Source organism: Carettochelys insculpta, chromosome 4 (genome assembly GCF_033958435.1).
Source record: "Carettochelys insculpta isolate YL-2023 chromosome 4, ASM3395843v1, whole genome shotgun sequence".
Classification (NCBI taxonomy): domain Eukaryota; kingdom Metazoa; phylum Chordata; order Testudines; family Carettochelyidae; genus Carettochelys; species Carettochelys insculpta.
This window is the reverse complement of record NC_134140.1, coordinates 113,235,642-113,261,782: the sequence shown is the minus strand read 5'-3', so window position 1 is coordinate 113,261,782 and position 26,141 is coordinate 113,235,642. Positions and strand designations below refer to the sequence as shown.

The window sequence follows — 26,141 nt, the reverse complement described above, 5'->3', positions numbered from 1 at the left end:
GGAAAATCACCATGCAATGGATCCACTGCAACAAAGGCTCCAGCATGTGTACTGTCTTACCGCTTCCTTTCCATGTTCACAGCACCTTGCTAGTGTGTGCTGTATGGGAGGCCTAGGAGCTAGGAACACCAGTGGAGAAAAATTCATGAGTGCAGAGCACGCACTGACAGCCAGGCTCCCCTCCTGTGTCTCTTTCCCCCACCCCCCACACCTCTTGCCACAATGACCAACTCCTCCCCGTCCTCAGTCCTGCAAAACAGCTGATTCACAGCATCCTGGGAAGTCCAGAAGCGAGGGACAGGAATGAGGACTGGGCGCATTCAGGTGAGTAGGGACAGAAGAGGTGGGGGCTCGAGGGGTGGAGCGGAATGGAGGCAGGAAGGTTCAAAACACCTCATGGATAGAGGAGAAGGCAGCACCCATGATGAGAAGCATCACTAGGCAGCACTGTTGGAAATCTCAAGCTCTTTTTCTTGAGACTCAAGTAAAGTTTAGTCAGGGGAGTGGCTGCATTCTTGCTAACTTTGAGAATCAGTATTTTGGGTGGGCGCTGTGGTGAGTTGCAAGGAAGTTAGCTCTCTGCCTTAATCTCTCTAACCAGTGTCAGTTCTTGAGATGGGAGTTGCTCCCTTAAAGGCAGACACTGGTGTTTAAACTGAAGTTCCAGAAGGAAGTTTGCCTTCATGATATTTGTATTTTACAATTTATTCCCTTCAGCAGCCAAGCTGCACTAAAGGTATAACAAGAAGCTACATCATTGATTTCTCCTCCAATGGAGGAGTCCTCAAAAATAAGGCACCACACAGCGAAAGTGTCACATGTATCTCTTCCTCATTAATCCCATTCTAGCACTTACGTGGAATGGTTTTACTACTCTCCTCCAAAAGTACCATTAACCTGCTATTTCACCCCTTAAAAAGACAAATACAAAACTTAACCTGCTCTCATTCCCCCCCGCCCATCATTAGGCCATCCATCCGCAATTACCCGAGTCAGCAAGTTACCAAACTAAGCAAACTAGCCAGTTGACAAAGGTAGCTTCGTTGTATTTATTTAGGGTAACATTTTGGGCAGATTACCAAAGTATTGAGGTTTGGAGGGGAAGAGACAATGCCTCTCTTGTACAGCAGGGTGAAACTGATTTTTGTGAAAGAATTAAAATCTAAGTATTATTTACTTTGGCTTTAAAAAGACTGGTTTTTGCTTCTCTACCTACAACTGCATAATGGAAGTCAAAAGGATATAATCAAAAGTTAGAGTAAGGAAAGTACTTCTCAATTACTATAGGACTTTAAATGTAGTACATTTAATAATACAGATTAACTCTTCTACAGAAAAAGCGGCAATTTCTAGAAGGATGTCAGACCTTTGCTGTGTGAAAATTTAGGTAACAAGTCCTGAATCATCTTTTGATTTGGAATGATTAATATTGCGTATGTCTGCAACCCAACTTCTTAAAAAGCAAAACTATAACCGTATTGAAGATCTATGACTGAACCCAAGAGGAGGTAGGAAGCTGGGGAGGAGAGAAAGCAAGGGAAAGAGAAAGCAGATGAAAGGGAATTCTCATGTTTTAAACAAGATTACTCTGCTCAGACTGTCAAGTCACTGCATGACAGCAGCAAGCTGTACAGGCAAGAGGTTTGATTCAGAACCACACAGCCCTAATTCATTACAGGTGACTGGCTAAGTGGACTTAAGTATTTATGCTTGGAGTACTGAGACAACCTGCTGGGATTCCCAGAATTGTGAGTCACTATATTACCAGTATTAGACTCAGCAAGTGAGAGCTTTGCTTTTTCTAAGCAATGTATCAGTCTGACACATCATCTTATCTGCCCTGCAAGCGAATGCTTCAGGATTCTGCCAGTCCAAACTTTGCCTACCACCTAATAGGAGAACCCCCAACTACTGAGTTTCTCAGAGAGATCTCTCTCTGCAGCATCCAGTCTATTCACTGAACAAACCCAAAGATGGTTGGTTATGTTCACTGCTTCTTTCAAGAGAGAGATACAGCAGCTTATTACATTAACAAACCCTTCACTTCAGACCAAGCACAAACTGACCTATGGTAAAAGTAAAACAAGTTTATGAACAAAAGGGCATAGGTTTCAGTGATACTAAATAGAAACAATAAAGGTAAAAATGGATACAAACCAAAGGAAAACACACTTTCAAAACTGAAAATTGACCAATCAGCAATAGTTTACTTATAGAAATTTCTCCTGGCTGCTCCAAGCATGATCCACTCCTGTAGAATTAAAGTGCTGGATTTCTTTGTTCCAGCAAGAGCTGGATAATATACAAATTTGCTACCTCATTAAAAACACACTTCAGTTATATATTTCAGTACAAAAAGCAGTCAAGTAGCACTTTAAAGACAAGCAAAAATAATTTATTAGGTGAGCTTTCGTGGGACAGACCCACTTCTTCAGACCAGAGCCAGACCAGAACAGACTCCATATTTAAGGCACAGACAACCAAAAGCAGTAATCAAGGACAAATCAGATACAGTATGTTCTTTGTGGGTTAGCCATGTGTACACCTTATAAGAATCTCAGAGGGATATTAATGGTCAGGGAGTTATTAATGATTTATAACATGTTGCTTCTGGATTAATATCATGATGAGTGATGACCATTAGGCAACATGGTGCTCTTAGGATCACAATTACCTGGTCAGGAACTGAGAAATGATCTGCAAGTAATATAGCTAAGTCCCTGAATCTTAATTTTACTAAAGGAAAAGGAGAGTGACTACCTGTGATTTCAATAGGCATTGGAAGTCAGTTCTCAATCCTATTAATTTTATGTAAGTCCTTCTTGTGCTTGGACTCTGTTCTCAGAGCCAATACAAATTAGAGCTTCTTCCAAGCACCGCAAGTTTCCTCTATTAACAGAGGATCTTTTGTTGAATCCATATCAATGGAAAACTAACTGTCATACCTACCCACCAGCCACTATGTTCAGTGGAAGTGGCTGGCAGGGCCTACAGCCAACCCAGATCTGCCTTCTGACAATTCCATTCACTGCCAGACAACTAATATAGCAGGTCTGGCTCCACATGGGGAATCTAGCCCTATCTGTCTCAAAGTTCATGCAATCTGTCTTTCAGGAGTTTTCAGAACATCCACACTACAAAGCTGCCTAACTCTTAAAACACCATTCTGTAGTTGGAAGGATTTTTGATGCATCTGGGTTTCGGGTTTTTTTTAAATCTCCTTTTAAAATCTTTTTTTCCACACTGTATTGGAAGCTGGGATATCCCAAGATTCAAGAGAGTTATAATACACTTGCTGAAGTCTGAGCAACCTGTACACAAACATTTGAATTTAATCCATACTGTGAATTGCAACACATTTCTCAATTCAGTGACTCAGTTTTATTCAGGTACCCAAAGTACTCACAAAAGAGCACAGAAAGCATGAGCACTAGTTAATGAAAACCATTAACTTCATGACCATTCCCAGCAGTAAAAAAAAAAAACAAACAAAAACAAATATGTGGTTACAAGTTTCAAAGCAAAAAGAAAATGGCTCTTCACTCTAAACGTAGCACTGCATGGAATGAGGAATCCACTAGGCTGAAAGCGACTGTATTCATATGTCAAGTGCTTAAAAAGCACTGCTATGTGATCTGATTAAGTGGGCCTGTCCCACGAAAGCTCATCACCGAATAAATCATTTTGTTAGTCTTTAAAGTGCTTCATTTCTGCTGTTTTGTTGGAGTAAAGACTAACATGGCTACCTGTCTGTTGCTGTCAGTGAATGTTATGACTACATGCTACATGTGTCTCTGGAAGGCTACAAATCAGCTCCCGACTCAGCATGCTGGTTTTTAATGAATCCCATTCTTAGATACCACTTCCCCTCAAGCAATGTATCAGAAGGCTGGGCACCACCTAAGAGCTGGGAATTGTAACAAGTCCTGTGTTGATTTAGTCACAATATTTGTTTACAGCCTGCCATATTTCAAGAAACTGGACATCAAAACCAGGTTATTCTGTACTGGCTTCCTTCTCCACCCTCTCTGCCGCCCTCCCTCCCCCACACCATCCAACATGATCCTAGCAGCTGCTATCCCAAGAACTATTGGATTGGGAACCACCAGGCCAATGCTGAAGCTGTACACTGTCTAGGAACTTGGACCTCAGGAATCACATAGTTGGAAGTTTATAGTTGATGTTCCAGTATCAGATTTGCATATAGAATTCAGCCCCCAGCAGAGCTGTCACTTAAGCACCTAAATGAAGAGGATGGATTTTTAAATAGCACTCACTACCTACTGCAAAAGGAAATCAAGACAGTTAGATGCTTAACCAAGAGCCGAGCTCATTGAAAATCTAGTCCCAACACAAAGAGAGTGGGAAAGAAAGATAAGCACAGTCACACATCAATATTGTCAGTGTGAGTTTAAAAAACAACAAAAAAAGAGAGAAATCTGAGAATGTGTTTTGAAGTTCAGTATTTCTTGACCTACCATATCACAGCTACGAATGCTTTCAAGGACCACTGCGAATGTTTACGAGACTAAAAAACTTGAGTACTCATTCCTTGAAAAGTAAGCAAGCATTATTTACTACCTTTATAGTTAATCATGGTTATCTAAGCAGCACCTAAGCAGAATTCTAACCCTGAGGCAAGTTCAAAAATTAGGGCTTGTTTTAAAACTTTAGGATTTGTGTCAGCAAAATCTTTTACAAGGAGTTAATGAAAAATTATTAAATTATAGCTCTTCTGTTCAAACAGTAGCAACAAATTAGCCATTTTAACTGCTGTGCTAGGTCCTTAAAATTCCTCAAAAATGGCATAACACCAATGCTTAAGTTAAGGCAGATTCCCACTAAGTTTGTCTCCAAAAAGCAGAATTAAACTAAACAAGAAGAAGTCATATTTGATAGCACAAACACCGATAATGATGAACATACATCTCCTGGTATCTTTTATCATGTCACAAAAGTGTACTGTAATTTAACTGCTTTAGTCAATATACATTTTTCTTGTTAATACCAATCTTAACACTAAATTTAAAATTTTACGTAAAAACACTTTACAACTGCCATCCAAATAAAGTCAATTAAGGAGTCAATGCACCTTCAAAACTGTTTTAACCGAAGACAAAAAGGTACAAAACCTACAAAGGCATTCAAGAAAAATTATCACTAAGGTACATATGCCAGTTTGTGTGTATTCTGCTCAAGGATTTTTCACCTGACTTCTCTGGCTCATTGTATTCTGACATTTGACTGATGCATTACCTCACAAGAAATAAGACTGCACATTAGAAGGACGTAAGACCATATCAGATGAAACATTTTACTAATCCACACAATTTCTCACAGATGAAGTCATATGCAGAAAGACCACACTGAAACCCCAAGATGATTTTCCTATGGAGTTATTCACAAAGTGTTCTGATCACATATATGATGACAAAAAATGATATGAGATGTAAACCAAAATTGCTGCAACTATCAAATTAAACAATAAAATACATTGTCAGATTTTTGTAAAGTATAAAGTTGTCTCCTAAATCCAGAACAGGAGGGAAGGAAAGATAAATTTAAAAAAAACACTATGACCATTTCCCAGCAGCAAGTCCCAACCCAGATTTTAGGGACCTGAGGTGTAATTGGTGGGCTTCCTACTTCACAGTGGGGGCGGAGGAGCCAGGGAAATAGCCAAATGGTGCATAGGTCAAGTCAAGTAATTTCATTATCTTCACAAATTGTACAGTCCTGCTCAGAGAGGGGTCCCCCTGCAAGAGGGATACAGGGGATTTGGGACACAGGCATCCACAGATTCCTTAGACCATGCGTGGTCATCCAATTTGGAACTAAGAGCCACATATTTTTCTTTCTTTCTTTCTTTCTCTTTCTTTCTATATATATATATATATATATATATATATATATATATATATATATAAAAATAAAATAAATAAATGATAGAATACATGGCACAATGCCCTCCCCCAGAGCCAGGCACCCCCAAGCTCCTCACTCAAACTTGATGCCACTGCCACCACGCACTTCTCCCACCAAGCACTGGGACGTGTGAATAGAGCAGCTCATGGCACTCTCAGCGTGGAGCTCCAAGGAGAAGCCTCATTTAATGACTCAGAGCTGCATGACCACCCCTGCATTAGGCAAAACAGTCAAGAGTTCGACCCTTAAAAGGAGTCGTGTTTAGAAATATCCAAATTAAGGAGTCAGAGAGCTGGGCTGGAATGCTGTAGAGCTATAGCTATAAAAACACTTCCTTTCCAGCTGTTGTGAGACTCAATTTTTTTTTGTGTTTATGAGCTAATTAGTAAATTGTGCACTGGTTGCTCTTCCTCTCTGCCCCACCCCACCCCCACCTTGTTCCCCACTTTATTAAGGAATTTGAGAACAGTCATTTTGGCATCAGCAACTACCTTTATCTCAGAACACTTTAAAGGTTAGGCCCAAATGCTTACAAGAGGGTAGCTGTCCTGATTGAGCTCGATCAATATCTAAAACAGGGGCTGATACTTCCTTATCCTATGAAAAAATAAATTGATATGAAATTCACAGTTTAAGACAAACAAAGACAGTTCTACCCACTCCTACTGGCACAGGCTGCTTTACGCTGCACGATACCCAGACCATCAGACATACAGCTAGGATATAAATGTTCCAAGGCATACTGCCAACTACATTTTAAGAGGTTTAACTCCTTATTGCTGGAAATGTGTCATTCTTCCAAATAAACTTCATTTTGTTCAGCTTGACCAACATATTTTCCTTTTTTCCTGTTGTTACCATGCACATACCGCTGGGTCAACCCTGCAGTCTTTAGTCAAGCGAAGATTCCACTGAAGTTCAGGTGCATAAAACTCCCTTGAAGACTGGGAAAGGGACACAAATGATCCCTGTTTGTGTACAGGTAGTTCGGCATGTTTATTTTGCTCCCTATTACTGATACCCAACACACTGAAATAGCCTGACAGTGCAAGAAGAGTTAGTAAATTGCCCCTGCACAGCCAGTAGAGGGAGCTCACACTGATCTTATAGTTGTAATAGTAAGTTGAAAATTGGTTCTACCACTACCAAGGGATACAACCTTCAGTAATGAAACTCTAAAAACCTTCCAATAAAGCCACAATTTCTAAAACATATCACAGAATCACAGGAAGTCATCTATTCCAGCCCCCTGCTTCTAGCAGGATCAACCCCCACTAAATCATCCCAGCCAAGGATCTCGTCAAGCCAGGACTCAAAAACCTTGAGGGATGGAGAATCCACCGCCTCTCTAGGCAACGCACTCCAATGCTTCACTACCCTCCTGGTGAAGTAGTTTTTTCCTAATATCTAACCTACAGCTCTCCCTGTTCAACTTCAGACCATTACTCCTTGTTCTGCCATCTGACACCACTGAGAACATTTTCTCACCCTCCTCTTTAGAGCTTCCCTTCAGGAAGTTGAAGGCTGCTATTAAATCACCCCTAAGTCTTCTCTTCTGTAAATTGAACAAGCACAAATCCCTCAGCCTATCCAGCCCCTTAATCATTTTTATTGCCCTCTGCTGAACCTGCTCCAGCACACCCACATCATTTTTCTACTGGGGGACCCAAAACTGGATACAATATTCCAGATGTGGCCTCACCAGTGCCAAATAGAGGGGAACAACTATTTCTCTAGATCTGCTCAAAATGTTCCTCAGTATGCCATTAGCCTTCTCGGCTACAAGGGCACACTGTTTCCTCATATCCAGCCTTTCATCCACCATAACCCCTAGGTCCCTTTCTGTTGTAATGCTGCTGAGCATACAAAATAGGAGGGTGTTAATGAAGTTTACATCACTGGTGTTCATAGTGTTAATAATGGTCCCAACTCAAAAAAAGCGGGTTAAACCTTTGCTACAATCATGTGGTTATGTCCCAATGGTTTCAAACGAGTTTAAATGCCTCTCTGAAGAGGGATCCTTTCTGAACCATAACGTAAGTATTCATACTTCCCATTTCTTCTCTTTTGCTTGTTTGGCTTAATATGCACCAGAAAAGTTAAATATTAAGCATCTAGCCAAAGCTGCAATCATATAACCATATACGAGTAGTTGCTTATGTAATTTTCACAGACTTTTACCTATGATATTTCAAACATGTAACAAACGTATTTCATCAGAAAATTCTAATAAAACCAAATCTAATCTTACAAAACACTTAACTGTTCTTAGTCTCCATTTCCGTAAAGCACTATTTTATTTTAGTATTTACTCAAGATTTTATTGCCATAGAAATTGTTATAAACTCCTAGCTGCTGTGATAGATAGTGATTGGCCACAAAAAACAAAAAGTACACTTAGCAAAGCATTACTTTTCATTTAGTTCTCAGATAATGAACTTGTTTTTAATTATCATATTTGAGAATTGGAGCAGTTGGAACAATTACCTCTAACAAGAAGTGTTGTGATGCATGGCTAGAATATACTGTAACACTTTCAAGTCCCCACTAGACAAAATTTCAAAGATTTTTCAAATATGTTACTACATCATGACATGATACTCCTGCATACACACTACAATACACAAAGAGACTGACTTTGTTAGAACTGAAATAATGAATAGGGGGAGTGTTTACCTTAAAATGTTAATTTCAATATAAAAAAAACTACAAGTGTGATTTTGACAAGAGGAGAGAGGGGGATATCAACAGCTTCCCTTTTTTAGGCTCTTTCTAAAATAGTAGCTTTAGAAAGAGAGCTGTGTTTACATTAAAGCACATTTCCTTGAAAGTTATAATGATATATGAAACTCCAGTATTTGTGTTAATTTGTCTAGATGATACAAAATAACTCTTTGAAATTTTGGCCGGTTTTATAGAATAGGCAAAGTGTCAATTAACACAAACCTATTTCTTCATTACTGCTTACAAAGATCTACCTTATAAGTAAAATGGTAAGATTTAATAGGATTTATTCATGAAAATGACATTTTTCCCTTCAAGTGATCAGAAACAGATTGCACATATTGCCTAAAAGATGTCACTATCTCACAATCATATAAAAGTAAAAAAAAAAAAATAAATCTGAAAAGTCTTCACTTCATGTAAAGGGCATTTGTCTTTGTGAGACTTTATGTAAACTAGAATATCTACTAATATATGCCATCATGTGCCAGCAATGCCCCACTGCAATTTACATTGGCCTAACTAGACAGTCGCTATGTAAATGAATAAGTGGACATAAATCAGACATCAAGAACAGTAACATACAAAAAACCTGTAATAGAACACTTCAATCTCCCTGGACACTCAGTAACAGATTTAAAAAGCAACGAAGGGTCCTGTGGCACCTTATAGACTAACAGAAAAGTTTTGAGCATGAGCTTTCGTGAGCACAGACTTGCCTCTTCAGATGCTGGTCTTGGAAATCTGCAGGGCCAGGTATAAATAAGCCAGAGCAAGGGTGGGGATAACAAGGTTAGCTCAGTCAGCAAGGGTGAGGCTTACTACCAGCAGCTGATCTGGAGGTGTGAACACCAAGGGAGGGGAAGCTGCTTTGGTATTTAGCCAGCCATTCGCAGTCTTTGTTTAAACCAGAGCTTAAAATTTAGATTAGATTAAAATTAAGATTTAAAAAGTAGCAGTCCTACAACAAAAAAATTTTCAAAAATAAAACGGAGAGAGAAATCTCTCAGCTGCAATTCATTTGCAAATGTGACTCCATCAACAAAAGGATTAAACAGAGACTGGGAGTGGCTGCCCCCTACAAAAGCAGCTTCTCTGCTTTGGACGTTCACACCTCCACACTAGAATCTGACAATGGGCCACACTCCCCCAGGTGATCTGACTTGCTTTCTCCTCTCTTGATGTATAATACTGATAATGGGCCATTTCCGCCGAGGCCGTGTGTACACGAGCCAAAAACTTTGAAATGACCATGCACATGGCCATTTCGAAGTTTACTAATGAAGCACTGAAATACATATTCAGCGCCTCATTAGCATGCGGGCGGCCGTGGCAGTTCGAAATTGATGTGGCTCGCGGCCGCGCGGCTCATCCAGACAGGGCCCCTTTTCGAAAGGGCCACGGCTGCTTCGAAGTTCCCTTATTCCCATCTGCTCATAGGAGATTATTTCGGTGGAGGCCCCTGCATTAAGCTCCAGAGGTCCCAGGTTCAAAGCCACCTGTAGGCGGTTTCCAGTGGGGACTCGTGCAGGATTTCAACTGGGTCTCTGAAGTTCAGGATGCACTTCCTCAACTAGGGGAAGCATGTAATCCACACACCTGGGGGTATGGTTGACCACCGCATCTACTGGCACCTAAACCATGCAACCAAAGAAAGAATGAGTCTCCTCTACATTCTTAGCTGAGAGCCAGCTGGTTTTTAGCTCAAACTAGGCTCCTGCACTATGATGAAATATGTATTCCTCTCTACTGAAAAAAATCCCACCCCCAGATAGCCCATCATGGAAAGCAATTGCCTCTAAAATCACTCTGGAATAATTTTCACCTTGATTCCAAGGACTCAAAAATCTCCTTTTCTTAGAAGCAAACAAGACAGAATCGGCTGCCTCTTCAGGTGATGAATGACAAACGGCCAAAATTTTAGAGAGTATGTTATAACAAAATACACAGGATATTTTATAAGTATTGCAGACTTGTATCCATTCCCCCCCACACACACACGCGCACGCTTAGGTTTCAGAAATTAAATCCGGCTTCCAAAGTACCAGGAGTACCAGGTCTCCACTAACATCAGAAGGGAGTGTAATTATTTGTTAACCCTGGAAAAAAACCAATAAAGCAATTAGATTACAAATACATCGCAGTACAAATGTTTGCACACATCACCATAATCTTGAAAAAAAAAATAAACTTTTTGAAACCAAATGAAGTCATGCAGTGGTGGGGAGGGGAATGTACAGTTTTTAGATGATATTTTAATGATGACATTTCTTCAGTGTTAGTGCAAATCCTGAAGTATGTTATCACTGCTAAGGACTGCAAATACAAAAATATCTCCTTTTGAGGATAAGTGACTGCAGACTCTTTTTAGAGAGTCACTAGAGACACTTTCCTACTGCAGACTTAAAAACTTTAGACCAAAGGGTCCTTGCAAACTCAGCTCCTCCTCCTTCCTTCCCCACCCTTCTTATTCAATGCCTTGACATACTGCCAAGGTGCTGTTTTTAACACAGCCACAGTACTAATTATGCTAAAAGACATAAAGACTTATTGTACAGCATACTGTTTTGCCAGAGCCAGTTTAAGCAGCCTCCCCAGAATGCTTCAGCAGCAGCCGTGCACCACAGTACTGGAAGGCACAGAGAGGAAGACTAGTTCTCTTCCACAAGGTTTGAGTAAGTAGGTCAGCTGTCACCAGAGACAGGGCTGAAACTGCTCACAGAAGTGCATATTATCTGCAGTATCCCTGTATCAGGTTTTCAACAGCTGAGACTGGAGTCTTTTTGCCTTCAGAGCCTCTGGTAGTTTTTCACTGAAAGACCCACTACTTTTTTAGGGTTGAGGTGCAGAAGTAGGGGGACATGGGGTGCAGGGGAAGACACAGACTCTCAAATGTGGTGGGAGCACTGTGGGATCATAAAGCTACACATTTTGGGGGTTTGGGGGTTTTTGTTGTTTTAATACCTTTGAGGTTTACAAAGGCATTAGGGTCAAGAGAGTCACACAACCAAATCTTCTGAGCAAAATATTGTAAATGGAATCATGACTATTCCTCAAACCTGGAACTAATTCCATTTCCTTTTAATCTTAAGGAGTGTACTGTTTCACGTCACTTGACCTGAAGACTTTGCAAATCCCAAAATGTAACCAAAAGAAAACTCATTCCCTCTCCAAAGATAATTCATTCATTTTTTTACTCCCTCACATTCATGCGTACTTTCAACCCATCTTCCGCCTGACATAAGCAGAGCAGATAGTAAGATCCATGAACAGCTTTACACATACTTATTTCTGAGTGTGAGAAATAAAATGTTCACATATTTTATTAGGCCACATTTATATGTTTCTTGGTTGGAATTTTAAACAAAAAAAGCCTACAAAATAGAATCCTACTTGTTATAGCTGCATCTCTATGTCGGCTTATTTTTTGATGTTGGAAAACTCACTTCAGTTCCGTGCCTCAGTTTCCCTATCTAAAATGGGATGATGTTGTGCAATTTACAAAATATTTCGAGGTCCACAGATGAGTCCTGTCTGTGGAAAGTATTATTTCAATCTGTGTCCTTGGTAAGGTAGAATTGAGCACACTATTTCAAGAAAAAAATAATTCTCCTCATAAAACCATGTTAGTTTGCCTGATCACATACTGTACCGTAATTCTCAGATGCGGAAAGCTGCTGGCAAACTACAGTCAACTTCAGAGCATCCATGCGAGCATGTCAACAGAGTGTTCTTTCTTCTTCAGTTCATACGGACATGTGATATTAATTTATGTACACTGAGCGTCCAAGTAAGCATAAAATAAAATACCCTCACACATGCATGCGCACGCTCTGCCATTGTTCTGAGGGACAGGGCTCTTCTCAGTCACTTCCCGAATCTTTTATGCTATCAATCAAAAAGTACAAAGGGAGCTTAAGCCAGTAAATGCCAAAAACAAATAAATTCAGGAATCTTTAAAAAGAACATTGAAAAAATTTGACTTATGCTTATAGTTTTGAAACACTATTTCTGCACATAAATACAGAAAGTAACAGGGAATAAAGATATAATGCCTTGCATCTCCCAGATATTTTCTCTTTTTGCCAGCCCTGGCATCCCTGTATACCAACTGAGTTTCCCCTTCTCTGCAATAACAGCTGGAGCCAAAGTTGATTAGTTTATGTCACTTGCAGAAACTCCCCCAGTCCTGTCCATTGATAGACTTCCTTTGGTTATGTCTACACTATAGCATAAAGTCGATTTTATAATGTACCTGTCTTCACCACTAGTATCATTAAGTCAGTTTTAAGGGGTACTAAGAGCAACTTTTCTAGTCCAGCTTTTTTCCATGAGGAGTAACACCAAATTCAAATTTACAAGGCCAACTTAATGCTAGTGTACACACAGCGTTATTTAATTCAATATTACTGGCCTCCAGAAGTATCCTACAATGCCCCTTATGTGTCTGTTCTAACCATTGTTTTCATCTCCGCTGCTTTTCAAGTGAGCAGGAGGTAGGAAACAAGAAGCAAGAATCAGCCTGTGCTTTCTGACTGCACCCCACACCACGCGGCTGCTCCCTGCATCATGGTTAAAATAAAATGAATCAAAATAACACCATCAAAATGAAGCATTTCAACAATACCAAAAAACAACTTTTCAATAGCTCCAAATTGAAACTTTTCAGATTTTTACTTCTGTATTTCAAATTTCTCAGGACTGGCCCGCTAGCCTTTTAACAGCTTGTGCCAGGGGCAGGCTGTAGAAATGTGGTGTGAAAATGCATTTGGCAGTTTGATTTCAACAGGTGTGCTGAGTGAGTGCAATGCACTCTGGGGTGATGACATCAGACACCTACAACCACTTGCAGCGCATTTTTTTTTCCTCTGCCAGTGTGTTATGGGGACATAGAATGCAACAGGGATGTAGGAACTTTGGGACGGGCACCCACAATGCACTGCTGACACAGCCATACTTAGCAAAGGTAATGGGGATGCACTATGTTGACTTTTTAAATGTACGTGGACACTCACCATTGATTTTGTAAACTCTAGTGGTATAAAGTCAACTTTAATACGACGACTTTATTTCCTAGTATAGGCATAGCCTTTGTAGTGATGTTTGCAATAAATAGGAGAAACTCATGGGTAATTAGGGAATTCAGAGGAAGAGACTTAGGTAAACTAAAATCAAGCTCTTTAGGTCACACCCCAGGTCCAGAGAGGCAAAGGAGAAAATAGGATGGGCAAAATTCGCCAAGCAGGCTGATTTAGAAGAAATGTGCAGGAGTCAAAAAAAAGAGAAAATACAGCTCAGTTTCATCCTTAGGCCAGTATACAAGTCTTTTCTGTACATGAGAACCTCATGATGGGTGAGAGAGAGTCTGAAAAACACATCTGCAGAACCCGATTTATCCAACTTGTGTTTCAGGTAAGGCAAAAATAGAGTGAATATGGATGAAATATCAGGCTGAGTTTGAACAGAAATACTTATGTCTTTTTGATGTACTAAAGTAAGTTCTGGTAAAAAAAACAGCAGGTTCATAGCATACCAGGTGGTATACTATTCTGGGTTTTACAGACATGCAAGATTGAAAGCTTACTTGTCCATAGCGTTTTTGATGCCAACAAAAAACCTTTTATACCGCATTCCACATTTGCTAAACCCTAGAAAGTGTTAGGAGTTCTGTGGGTGTACATTTTGAAACCTCCATGAAATTCTCTCTCATAAAATATGAAAGGCTGCATTAATTCAGGAGGCCTAGAACTGCATGGTGCAAAGAACAACTTAACCTGCATGGAACTGCTGGTAAAGAAAAAGACAACTCCTACATAACTGCCTTCTTGAACAAATTGTTATTAAAGCACATCATGTTTAAAATGGGAACAACAGCGATTCCCCTGTGGTCTCAATCAGGGAATAAAATGACAGGTTCACAGTCCACTGAATTCATCTGACTTTGGGACCTGCATTGACAAACCATTCTGAAAGCCCCAAGTGCATTTAGGCCTACCAAAGAAACGGTATGGCTGACTCATTAAATAGTCATAGTATAAAACTGAGACACAGGGTAGCATATGGATTTCCATTAACAAACTGTTTTCTGTATATTGTGAATGGGATTTTCAGAAGAATGAGGGTGTCTACACAGACAAGTTATTTTGGAATAACTGCGAGAGTCTACACAGCAAAACCACTATTTTGAGTTCTGTAAATAGGAATAATACCTATTATTTCAAAATAAATATTTTGGAATAGGGGCTGTATAGACATGGAGTAGGGACTATTTCAAAACAAAGGGACCTACCAAGGGTGCCTTAAATATGATTCAGTGTCTAATGAGTGTGCACGCTCTATTACAAAATATTTGAGTGCTATTTCCATATGGATTTTGTGTGTAGATTCTCTCTTCTGGAAGAGCTTATTCTGAAATAACACTGATGTGTAGACATAGCCTGAGTGACTTAGGAGAACAAATGTAATTGCAAATTTAATGCAGTCAACAATGGAAACGGCCTATAAAGATACATGGAAAGTTACAGATTACCCCAAATAAACTGAATTTTGCAAGTGTTTTCAATGAAGTATTTAAAGAGATGCTAAAGATGATATAACATATCTGCCCTTCCCCCACACATATGCAGGAGGTAAACTTGAGTCTAGTACCATTCAGCACCACGTGCACAATGCATACTGACATGTCACATGGAGAGAAAGGCACATGAAAGAAACTGAAGGATGGACTGCTGTAACCCCATTCCCTTGGCACAGGCAGAAATGAAAAACTAGGGAACAGGGGAAATGAGTTAGTTTAAGGACCTCTTGTCATGGTAGTACAAATATCCTCTTTAATGTTGGACTGATGGAGAAAGGAGCTTTCTTCAAAAATATTTGAACGAACGCAAGTTTTAAGTAGAGAAGCAGCACAGATATTAATTTCATGCACGAGAGAGGGAACATGCAGCCGACTAGGACTGAACAAAAATCAAATGATGGTGTCACTAAATTAACAAAGCCACCTCTGCCTGAAGATAGGACAGCAAAATCTCAGTGGGTATTCTACTGCATATGGGAGTAATATGAAGCTGGATTAAGCCAGCACAGCTCATTAATTTTTGCCATCTTAATTAAAGCCAGTATCATTGTTGACAAACTACTAGATGTAGCCCCTTATAAAGTTGTTGCTGATTCAGGGTTGAATCCTGACCCCACTGATTTTAATTGGAGCAAGAGCAGGTTCTAGATGAGAAGAGAGGTGTGATGCACATTGTAATTTTTGCACTAAAACAGATGTACAACACAGACCTTAAAACAACTAAAGAATGCACACAATTGTATTGTGATGTTCCAAACCAAATGGAGACAAACGTCAATGCCTGTGAAAATATGGATTATAATCTTTTTTCCTCATGCCAGAACCCAAAAAAAAATTCCTTGACTTCAGTGGGATGAGGATTCAGCCTGTGTGGATTATACAAGAGTTACAAAACTAAGTCACAATCTGAGTTTAAATGCACTAACATAAGCAGAAAAAGAGTACCATCAACTTCATTTTTATACTGTGCTTTCCATTTCAAGAATGCCACTGTACTTTAACAATGTCAATGGATGAAGCTGGATCTCATCCATGAAGTAGGTCTTCTCTCTATTTTGCAGATGGCAACTAAGTTAAAAGAGGTCAAATGACTTGTCCAAGATCATAAAAGTCTCAGGCAGAGCCTGGATTGAAATCCAGATCTCACAACTCCCAGTCCAACTTCTCTTCTCTTCTTTTTTCCATAAACGTTTGCTGTTATCCTTTTATGTGATGGTCTACTACTTAGCTAATAAAGTGACCCACAAATTTTAAAACTATAAAAAATAAATCCCTGAAGTCTCCCCCGGTACCTGAGATACACTGCTATTTAATATTTCAGACTATTAACAAAAAATACTTCAACACCTCTTGAGTGTTATCGTTTTATATTCATCCTGCTTGCAAGGTTATACTACCTCACAGATAAACTGAGCAGGAAGGGCATTCCCCAGAGCTCTTTTAGAAATCTGACACACCAAGTGTTGCAAGGCAAAAATTAAAGTCTTGATTGGAAAAATTACACAAAGGAATTTAATGTCTGAAAGCAAATAGAGCATGGTGTCCCTCAGGCATTTTGTTCCCTATAAAATGTTTTATAAATGCTTTAATATTAATTTTCTTATTCCTTTGGGACTATACTGTGAACCCACTGTACACACCTGTTCAGCATGCATAGATCCATCCCGCCTTACCCACTAGTGCAGGCAGCCCGCATTCTGAATCACAGCACAAGGACCACAGCCACTATGGAGCCAGTACACACAACACACAGGAGAGATGTAATGAATTGACCACCGATTCCCACACCAATCCCATGCTCTCAACACACCAACTACACCTATGAACTAGCTAAAAGGAGGAAGTACCCCATGCTGTGTGTATAGTGTGGCCCTCTGTCCCGTTTTGGCCAGGACAGCCCCATATTTCAAGCACCACGAAGGCTTCCCAATTTATTTTAATAAAGGGGCTAATTGTCCCATATTCAGGCCCACTGCTGCCTGACCCATTCTCCCTCAACAGTACAGGCACAGTTGCTGACTGGAGAGGGAACAATCAGGGGGCTCTGCTTTTAGGGTGTGGCTACCACCCAGTTCCACGCTCTCCAAGGCATGGGGCAGATGAGGAGGGCCTCCCACAGGGGTGGCGGCCCTGATTTTGCTGCCCCATGGTGTGGGGCAGCGAGGGAGCTACCCCGGACCCTGTAGTGTCCTGCATATTTGGGCTAGGCAAATAAGGTCACCCTGGGTGTACAAGGATGACAAAGATGGTGTCCCTCTCCTGGAGAAGGGGAAGTAAGCAGGAACTAAAAAGGCTCAGGATCCTGATTTGGTCCAAGGCCTGCTCTCAGAGTAGGCACAACCAGATGCTTCTCCTTACCTAAGGATTGTTTCCAATCTACCTTCTAATCCTCAGGTATTACTTTGATGAGTATCTAAAGTTGCCTTTTATTCACAACTCAATCTTCCAAAAAAGTACTACTTAGGAAATGACTACAAACACAAGGAAAAACATAAGTTATAAAACTATAAAACCACTGCTCACAACAGAACTTCACTGAAAAATAGCGTGCTGCTGTATTATACCCAGAGTTATGAGAATTTTATTAAACAGCCCACATAGCCATAAACAAAGAGTAAACAGGCAGAGATATAGAATTTCTAAATATTTTTCTCTAAAACAGTATAAAGGAAAGACTGGGTCCAAGGAAGATAGAGGAATAAAGCCAACTATGTGAAGTGCAGAGGAGAGAAAGTGAACATAATTATCTTTGTATACAAACTAGTCATAAATGTCATACCAATCCAAATAAAAAGCACTATTATTAAATGTTAATGATATGGTGGGTTGGAAATGCCAGGAGGGATGGGAATAAGTAAATATTATGCCACAACAGAGGAATGCAATTTAATGTTGGAGTGATGCCAAGCTAAAAGTTTCAGGTCAGTTCAACAAACTGAAATGAAAGATTACAATTTTTGCAATGGTGAAGTGTTTCTTGTCTATTGAAGATACCAAAAATGAACCTGGCTGACATTTCTGAACCAAAATTTTTCCAAATATTTTGTCCAATGAAAAATTTCCAACTTCTTTTTCATCCAAATTTGGGACAAAACATTTGAACACAGTTTCTCAGAAGATGGTAACTCCAACCTCTTCCAAAGACAGAGCATCAAGTTTTCAAAAGCATCTGTGATTTGGAAGATGTCCCACTAGATGTTCATCTGAATCTTTAGGAACCTGCACAGCTGTGAAAATCTAGCCCTGAGAGCCAATGTCTCCTGCAAGAGAGACTTCAGGGTAAAGCTCTCAAAAGTTTTTATTTTACAGTTTTAAGCAGCATATTATAAATTTCAAAAGTTTGTCCATCCTGTATAAACGCAAGTGGGGTGAGAAAAGTAAAAAAAAGGGGGAGCGGAAGAGAATGTTTTGAAAACAAAACCCAGAAGTTACTGATTTTTCCAAGTCTATTGTGATGTATAGTCAGAGTGAAATGTGTAAGTGAAATCCAATACCTACATTATTTAAAAAAATAAATAAAAATCACTAATCTAGTTGTTTCTTGGACCGAAACACAGGAACCAGCTTTCTTGTGCTTAGTTCCTAGAAAATTGCTTGTTTCAAGTTTCAGGAAGACAAAGCACACGCACAGAGAACTAAGAATTTTAAAGGAGTAGCTACTTTATTATTTTATCAATTTGTGCAAAACAGTATATATGTTTTAAGTTTTGTATTTCCCTATCATAAACATGTTTAATATATATACACTCAGAATTTCTGTAAAATGCAGAACCAACCAATAAACATCAAGCAAGTTAGCAAATCAATTGCAAAAGGATTTTAGGTCAATTTGACAACGTCATGCACCAAATAAGTTACACATAACATACTGATGAAACAGGAAACACATGCACACTGGTCTTCCTTTTTAAGAGTTTCTATTTTTTATCTTTACTTCTGTTTAATAGGGTTTGGCTATTCAGTCATGAAGAAATTAACCTCTAATTATATAAATATTGCAGATCTCCATGTTTTTAACATGCATCTCCAACCAACCAAAGCAAATTAATGTAAGATTGCAAGTACGTTGCTTTTACTCTGAGGGTATGTCTACACTTGCACTCGGTCAACAAAACTTTTGTCGTCCATATGTGCTTAACCACCTTCTTCCCCCACTCAGGAATGACAAAGTGTTGCCACAGCAAGTGAAAGTGTAAACATTGGCAGAAGCAGCGGAGGTGGAAGTATAAAGGCGATGAAAGTGCAAACCCGCAGCGTTCACACAAGCTGACTTTTAGCAACGAGGATGTGCCGACACAGCCTTATCACTAAAAGCTGTGTAGTATACACAATCTCGGTCACAAGTTAGAACGGAGCCAGTCATTCTGCTTGCCAAACTGAGTCACTGAATGCCAGACCCTATTGTTTATGTGGAGCATAGAAGTGCTGAAAATTTGATGGCCCTATGTTTTGGCTCATGTCCTTTTATATTTACAAAGAACTTCACGCAAAGGCTTCCAAAAGATCTGGTTATAGTTTCATGAAGGATCTTCCAGATCTAAAACTGAAAATATAAAATGTTTAAAAAAATAAGCCCGCGGGTGTGAAATACAGAAAACGCAACCATCCCCTCATACTCATTTCTCAGCATATAAATTGGTCCAAAACAATCCCCAAAAGAGACAGTGGGCTTTGCTTTCTACTGCATTTTCCAGAGTTTATACAGTTCATACAATTCAAGAGGCAACATACATGTTACACCAACATAACTGGCATGTGTTCTTCTGTGTGACTGAATATGGGCACTAATGTTTCCTAGGTCTTTTACTCCCCTCTTTGCTAGACTTAATATTCATTGCAGCACTTCACTAGCATATCCTGATGATATGTCTCATTAGCATCCCCCTTTCGAAAAAGGCTAAATGTCCCTGACCTCTACCTGCCAGAAGCTGGAAGCGGGCGACAGGGGATGGCTCACTCAATGACTGTTCTGTTCATTCTCTCCAATGCTCTTCAGAACTGGCAGACAATCAAATACCGCAATAAATGGACCAATGGTCTGACCCAGGATGGCCATTTTTATGCCGCATTTTAACCCCTTTGTCAAAAACCAGAGTGTGGGAATATCTGTGATGAGAGCCTAATAGATCTACTGCTCCTGTCAGTAAGTAACAATGGCTGCATTTGCATACCACAGTATTGGCACTACCCTTATGTTCTCCCTCACTTGATTGGAACAGTCCAAGATCAGCTTTAATTCAGGCTGTAATAGCTATGAATGATGTAAAACCAGTTCAGACGTGCAGAGAGGCATCCCTGAGCAATGAATGCCACTGGCATTTCACATGCTAATTCTCCACAGGAAGCAGAAACACAGTCTACTATCATTTGTATTACCCGGAGCACCTACCAGCCTTGGTCATGGACCAGGACCCATTGTGCTATGCGCTGTACAAACAGAACAAATACCAATGACCATCCCTAACAAGCTTTACACTATGTGAATATCTTAGTGTTATTACACCCCAGCTGAATGTTATCACACTCTGATACAGTATTTGGATAACTAGATCTATAAAACAGCAAATAGAGAGAGTTCTGTTAACTAGGAGATTAGCTTCTTGCTTGTTCTTATCCCAGCAGTTTACACTGTAGCAAAGGCTTTTAAAACAGCTTTATAATTTATTACTGCTACCTCACAAATTCCATCATTTCCAGACTAACATGTAAAGAACTTTGTACTGCATTTGTGAATATCACTACATTATTTTTTTCCCAACAAATATCTACTTTTCTAAAGGAAAAAATGCACAAAGGTATGGAAAACATTAAATTATCCAGATGTCTGATGGCATGTGATGGTATAACAACTCTGGTCATTTTTTTTGAGAAGACTTCTCACTTCTGTTTCTATCACTCATGAGTAATGCAGTGAAGTTATGGCACTAATACAAATTAGCTATACATTCCATACAAAACAAAAACAAAAACCAGAAATCCATATACCCAGTAAAATAGAAGAAATTATGAAAATGGAACATTATTGTTGAGAAAATAATCAGGTCACAAAATGACAAAATATTTAGTGTTTAATGTCAAGTGTGGGTCTACTCTTAAAAGTGACCATGGAAATAAGTCTGAGACCTACCCCCTGGGAGCATCTGGGGTCATGTTTTTGTACTACAGTGTTTATTTTAGTCATTTTGACCATCCAGAACCAGTACAGCCAAGACTGAGTTCACATTACACCAGGGCAATTACTCTAATGGTCCAGACCTTAAAAATAACCCTAGTTAAAGGAGGTATCCATTTTCTCAAACAGAAGGAAATTTGCTTCTCCATTTATAAGCCTCCCAGAGAACGTCTCTCGGAATAGATCAAAATGATGAAGAAGGAGAAATGAATTCAAAAATCCCTTTATTAGAAAGAATTAAGGATTTTTCAGGAAGAGATCTTTCATTCACTTATTTTGCTATTCAGAAACTGTTCAGGAATTTGACTGGAAAGGACTACCTGATCTGCAAAATTATTATGGGGGACAGACTATTGAAGCCAGCTTTTTTAAAGCAATACTTCTTTTTGCAACTACGTACATAACTTCAATATCTAAATATCTGGCTACGCTTAAAAACTGGATGCTTAAACATCTGAATAAAAAAAATGTGCCTATAATTATTTGCACTTAAACTATGGGCAAGAAAAGAGAAGCTAGGTTGAAGCAAGACGAGTAAAATTCTGGGAGTCCTAATTTAGAAGCAAAGAATATAAATTTTCTGCCACCTATATCATCCAAAGAGCTCAACCTTTTCATCCTAAATAGGCATATAAGACTGGGTAGGGAGAAGCAAGCCACCATGGACATCCAGCAGGCTCGGGTCAGAAACCCAGCTCCCACTCTCTCAGATGGGACAGGATACTGGGATTTCTTGCTGGGTGAAATTAACATGAATACATAGAGTGGCACTGACACCACAGGATTCAGAGTATCAGCTGCAATGAAAAATGGCCAGTGTTGTTATTGTCACATTACTGCCCCATTAGCAAGGAAGGAACACACTCCTCTTTGTTTATGTTTGATTCACACCTGAAAAGTTATTTTTCTAACTATAATAGTGGGAACTATTTCTAATGTAACAATTTATGTATTGTTTTCACGTTGTCCAAAATTCAGAAGACTTCTCACACATGATGCTTAGAGAATTACAGATTGTGAGCTGACATTTTTAATATGAGGGATGCTGGACAGAGTAATAAAACATTCAAGGTCATTTAAAAAATAGAAAAAAGCTCATTTCTCCTAGTAAGTGTCAAACAAAAAAAAAAACCCAAGAATTACCTCTCCCCCTTGGCTATAAATTAGTACTGATCTCCATATATGATTGCAGAGACTCTGGAATGCAGCTAGTTTCTTTTAGAGTTTGCTGCAGCAAGATACCAAAGTGTTCATCACTGCAAGTTTTCCCTTGCATAAAATGTTTGGTAGAACAACAACTGAACTATGGGTCAATCTATTGTATACTGTCCCAACTAGCCATCAGAAGTACTTTCTCGGAAGAGCAAGACACCTTGTTGAAAGGGATACGATAATATTCTAAGATGTCAAACATAAAAGTGATGCATAGCACCCAATCTATGAAGTCCACAAAAAGGGCATCACAGAACCTCTTATTACCTCCCACCCCTACCCTCACTCCTTCTCTCTTTGTTTAATTTTTGTAAGTACATTTCTAGAATTTCCTACGGGGTTTTAAACTGAGGATTTTTTTAATTTGCTTTATCAAGTTACATAACGACCTCAGACTACTTTATGGAAAAAAATGCATATAGTTGGGAAAGGTTTTGGTTACTTCTAGCTTCTTGTTTCCATATAAAAGTGAAAAGAAACTTTATAGTGTTTAAGGTGGTAAAAAAGCTTCTCTGGCGGGGGGGGATTCATTTGCAAATATGTTGCATTTCAATATAAGCCACTAGCATCTAATGTGTTAACTTAATGAAGTTACCTTAGCTATTGCTGACACACTAACACAGAACTCATTACATAGTTTCATCTTAGCTTCCCATGAGACTAGTGACTCCATCATGGTGAGCCCACTCTCAAAAAGGTTCAAACTCCAAGGAAAAGTTCCCTACAGACATGTACTGAAGAGGGTATAACTGAACTGATGGATTGTGTTTGTTTTATTCCATTACTTTCTAATAATAACATAATTGATTATTTTGCTCTCAAAGAACAATAAAAATCTAATTAGACTAAAATAGTGGTGTCATACCTCTGAGTTGGCACTGAGAGAGTTAAGATTTACCTGTTTCTACAGACTGCAAATGTCTAGTAATTTGGGGGATAAAATTATTTGGTGCCTCCCACCTTTTTCAACTCTAGCCCAGATTGGCAGTAAATAATTTATAATCCAGTGACAGCTCACCAGTGACACGTGAAAAAACCTGACATTCTTTGTCCATTAGAACCTAAAAATCTGAACGCATTTTTGACAACAACAATAAAAAAATAATTTTAATGGTCACCCAAGTAAGCAGTCTCAGCAGGAAGCCTAAGGACTGACTAGAGACTTATCATTGACAGTTTGTCCCTCCCATGGCTCAGGAAGAGGTTTCTCCACAACAGGATTGAAGCATGTTCACATTCAACAGCTGGACAATTTCATTTTCCCATCGCTGTCCAACTTAAGAGCATTAACTTAATCTGCTTTAAAGACACCCCTTGTCCCCAAAAGATGAACTGCCATGGTACAACAACTTAGTTCTAAAAAAACCACCTCTTCCATTTGAGAGGATGAGTCAGTCTGCATTTATGACCAGTCAGTCTCTTTGAAGAAACGCTAAGATGGTCTCATGTCTCAGTAAATAAACTCAAAATACCATTAACATAAGGAAGTGACTTAGCTCAGTGGTTCCCGTATAGGCCTTGTAAACCTGGTATTCTGAGCTCAGTTCCTGAAGGGACCATTTGGTGATTTTTTTTTTATTTTATTATTTTGGGGGGAAGTATAGCTCAGTGGTTTGAGCACTGGCCTGCTAAACCCAGGGTTGTGAGCTCAATTCTTGAGGAAGCTATTTAGGGATTGAGGCAAATAGATGTCAGGGATGGTACTTGGTCCTGCCAAGAGGGCAGGGGACTGGACTAGATGACCTCCTGAGGTCCCTTCTAGTTCTAGGAGATGCATATCTCCAATTACATAGCTGCTAAGAATTTTATTCCTAGGTATGTACATGGTATGTGATAACATCAGCAGAAAATACAGAGAAATTTAGTTGACCATTCCTAGAAACCACCATATCCTTCTGAGTCAGCAACTGGTATATTTTGAGAATTAAACATTTTATCAGATATAGACACTTGAGTGTTTTAACATTTATAAACACTAACACTAAATTCCAGGCCACTATTTTTAATATCCCGTACAGCATCTGCATGTCTCTTCCGTATTTGCTGTACAAAATAAAAGTAAAAAAGATCATTCTTTTGTAAATAGATTTTTCTATTTTAAATGCCTCTAAAGTAAAATGTTGTCACAAAAAGGGTGTGTGGGGAGGACCATAAACCATCCTGTCATAAGAAAGGCATACATTACTACTTCAGAGAATGAAAGATATGTTTTATTGGTAAAGCCTGCTCTGACTTCTTGTGCATGTTACAACTTGGTATTTTTTTTTTTCAAGACACCGCTGGAGCTACAAGACAGGGGTGCTAGAACTCAGAGCACGTTCACCTGTCAGTACAATTTGTTCTCATTGTTCTGCCAACCACATGAAGAATCAACATGGTTCAGTAAATCTATGTAAAGACAAGATGAAAGGTAAAATAGGAATGGGTTTCCACTTCTGAATTCAACTCCCACACTCCAACAGGTTCTGACTTCTGTCCAGAGTATAATCTGTTGTACAAACAAAATCCTCACTCTTGTTTTTTCCAAAACAAAAAGTTATATAATCTTATGAAAAGTTGTGGTCTCAAGTATTTCTATGAGTCTTTCAACGGGAGGCTGCTCTTTTCAACTCTTGCCTCTCTTCCAATGAATTTACACATGGGAGTTTATTAATCCTCCCTTCCTCATGCTGTAGTGGTTCTCTTGCATTCAATTTCCACAATCTGGGGAACAGAGGAACATCTATTTTCAAGGCTGAACTTTTCAAAAAGAGTTTCAATGTAGACGTCTGATTTCAAGCAAGCATCTTAACATGTGACTTCATAGGGTAATGTATCTGTGTATTACATGCTCTTACCAAAAAAAAATCAAAACTACTACTAAAAGGCTGCTTTTAAACCAAAGTGTTTTAAAGTTTTTAACTATCAGTTTGGTTTATCAATTCATAAATCACTATCAAGCTTTTGTAGACCAGGAACCATTTTATAGCTACAGTAAAATACAACAGTATGTACCAAACTGAGATATGACCACTCTCCAAAGACTATGTAACTGTTTAGCTGTGAGCCTAGTGCCACACTCATAGCCTGGTGACATTTGAGAGTGACACACACCTTCTTGGTTTTAAGATATAGAAAGATCTACCAAAGGTTTTGGGGATCTTTGGGGAATAGGTGGCCCTGCCCCTGAGCTGCTGTTCAAATGGGATGTTTCAGCCTTTATTTCCTGATGCTGGAGATATTTTGAATTTTCAACAAAGTTGGAGTGAAAATTGTCATGGAGACAAAAACAAAAAACACCCACACACACTAAGAAAACACAAGTTGCAAATAAGAACAAAGCAGAGCCCCAATACTAGGACTGGCCTGCCCACTTTGTGAAAGATCAGAAACAACTCCAGTATAACTTCAATACAAGTGGTAAATACTCTCAGTCATAAACAGCAAGCACTGACCAAGTACGTGAAGTACAAATCAGAGGAGACTTACTACCCACAGGCCAGATCTGGAAGGCGAAATAAATACATCTGAAACTCAAACTATTGAAATTCA

The 26,141-nt window shown here is 39.2% G+C and overlaps 1 protein-coding gene across 7 annotated transcripts in view; it reads right to left on the bottom strand.

Annotated features, from left to right (window-relative positions):
- Positions 1–26,141, bottom strand: part of PPP3CA (protein phosphatase 3 catalytic subunit alpha) — a 288,298-nt gene that overhangs the window by 236,199 nt on the left and 25,958 nt on the right. The window contains exon 1 of one of the 7 annotated variants that reach the window (XM_074993512.1): positions 11,213–11,278. The exons of the other annotated variants lie outside the window; for them this stretch is intronic. The gene's annotated coding sequence lies outside the window, so the exon portion shown is untranslated. Of the gene's footprint in view, positions 1–11,212; positions 11,279–26,141 lie in introns of those variants that run through there. 7 annotated transcript variants of the gene reach the window in all.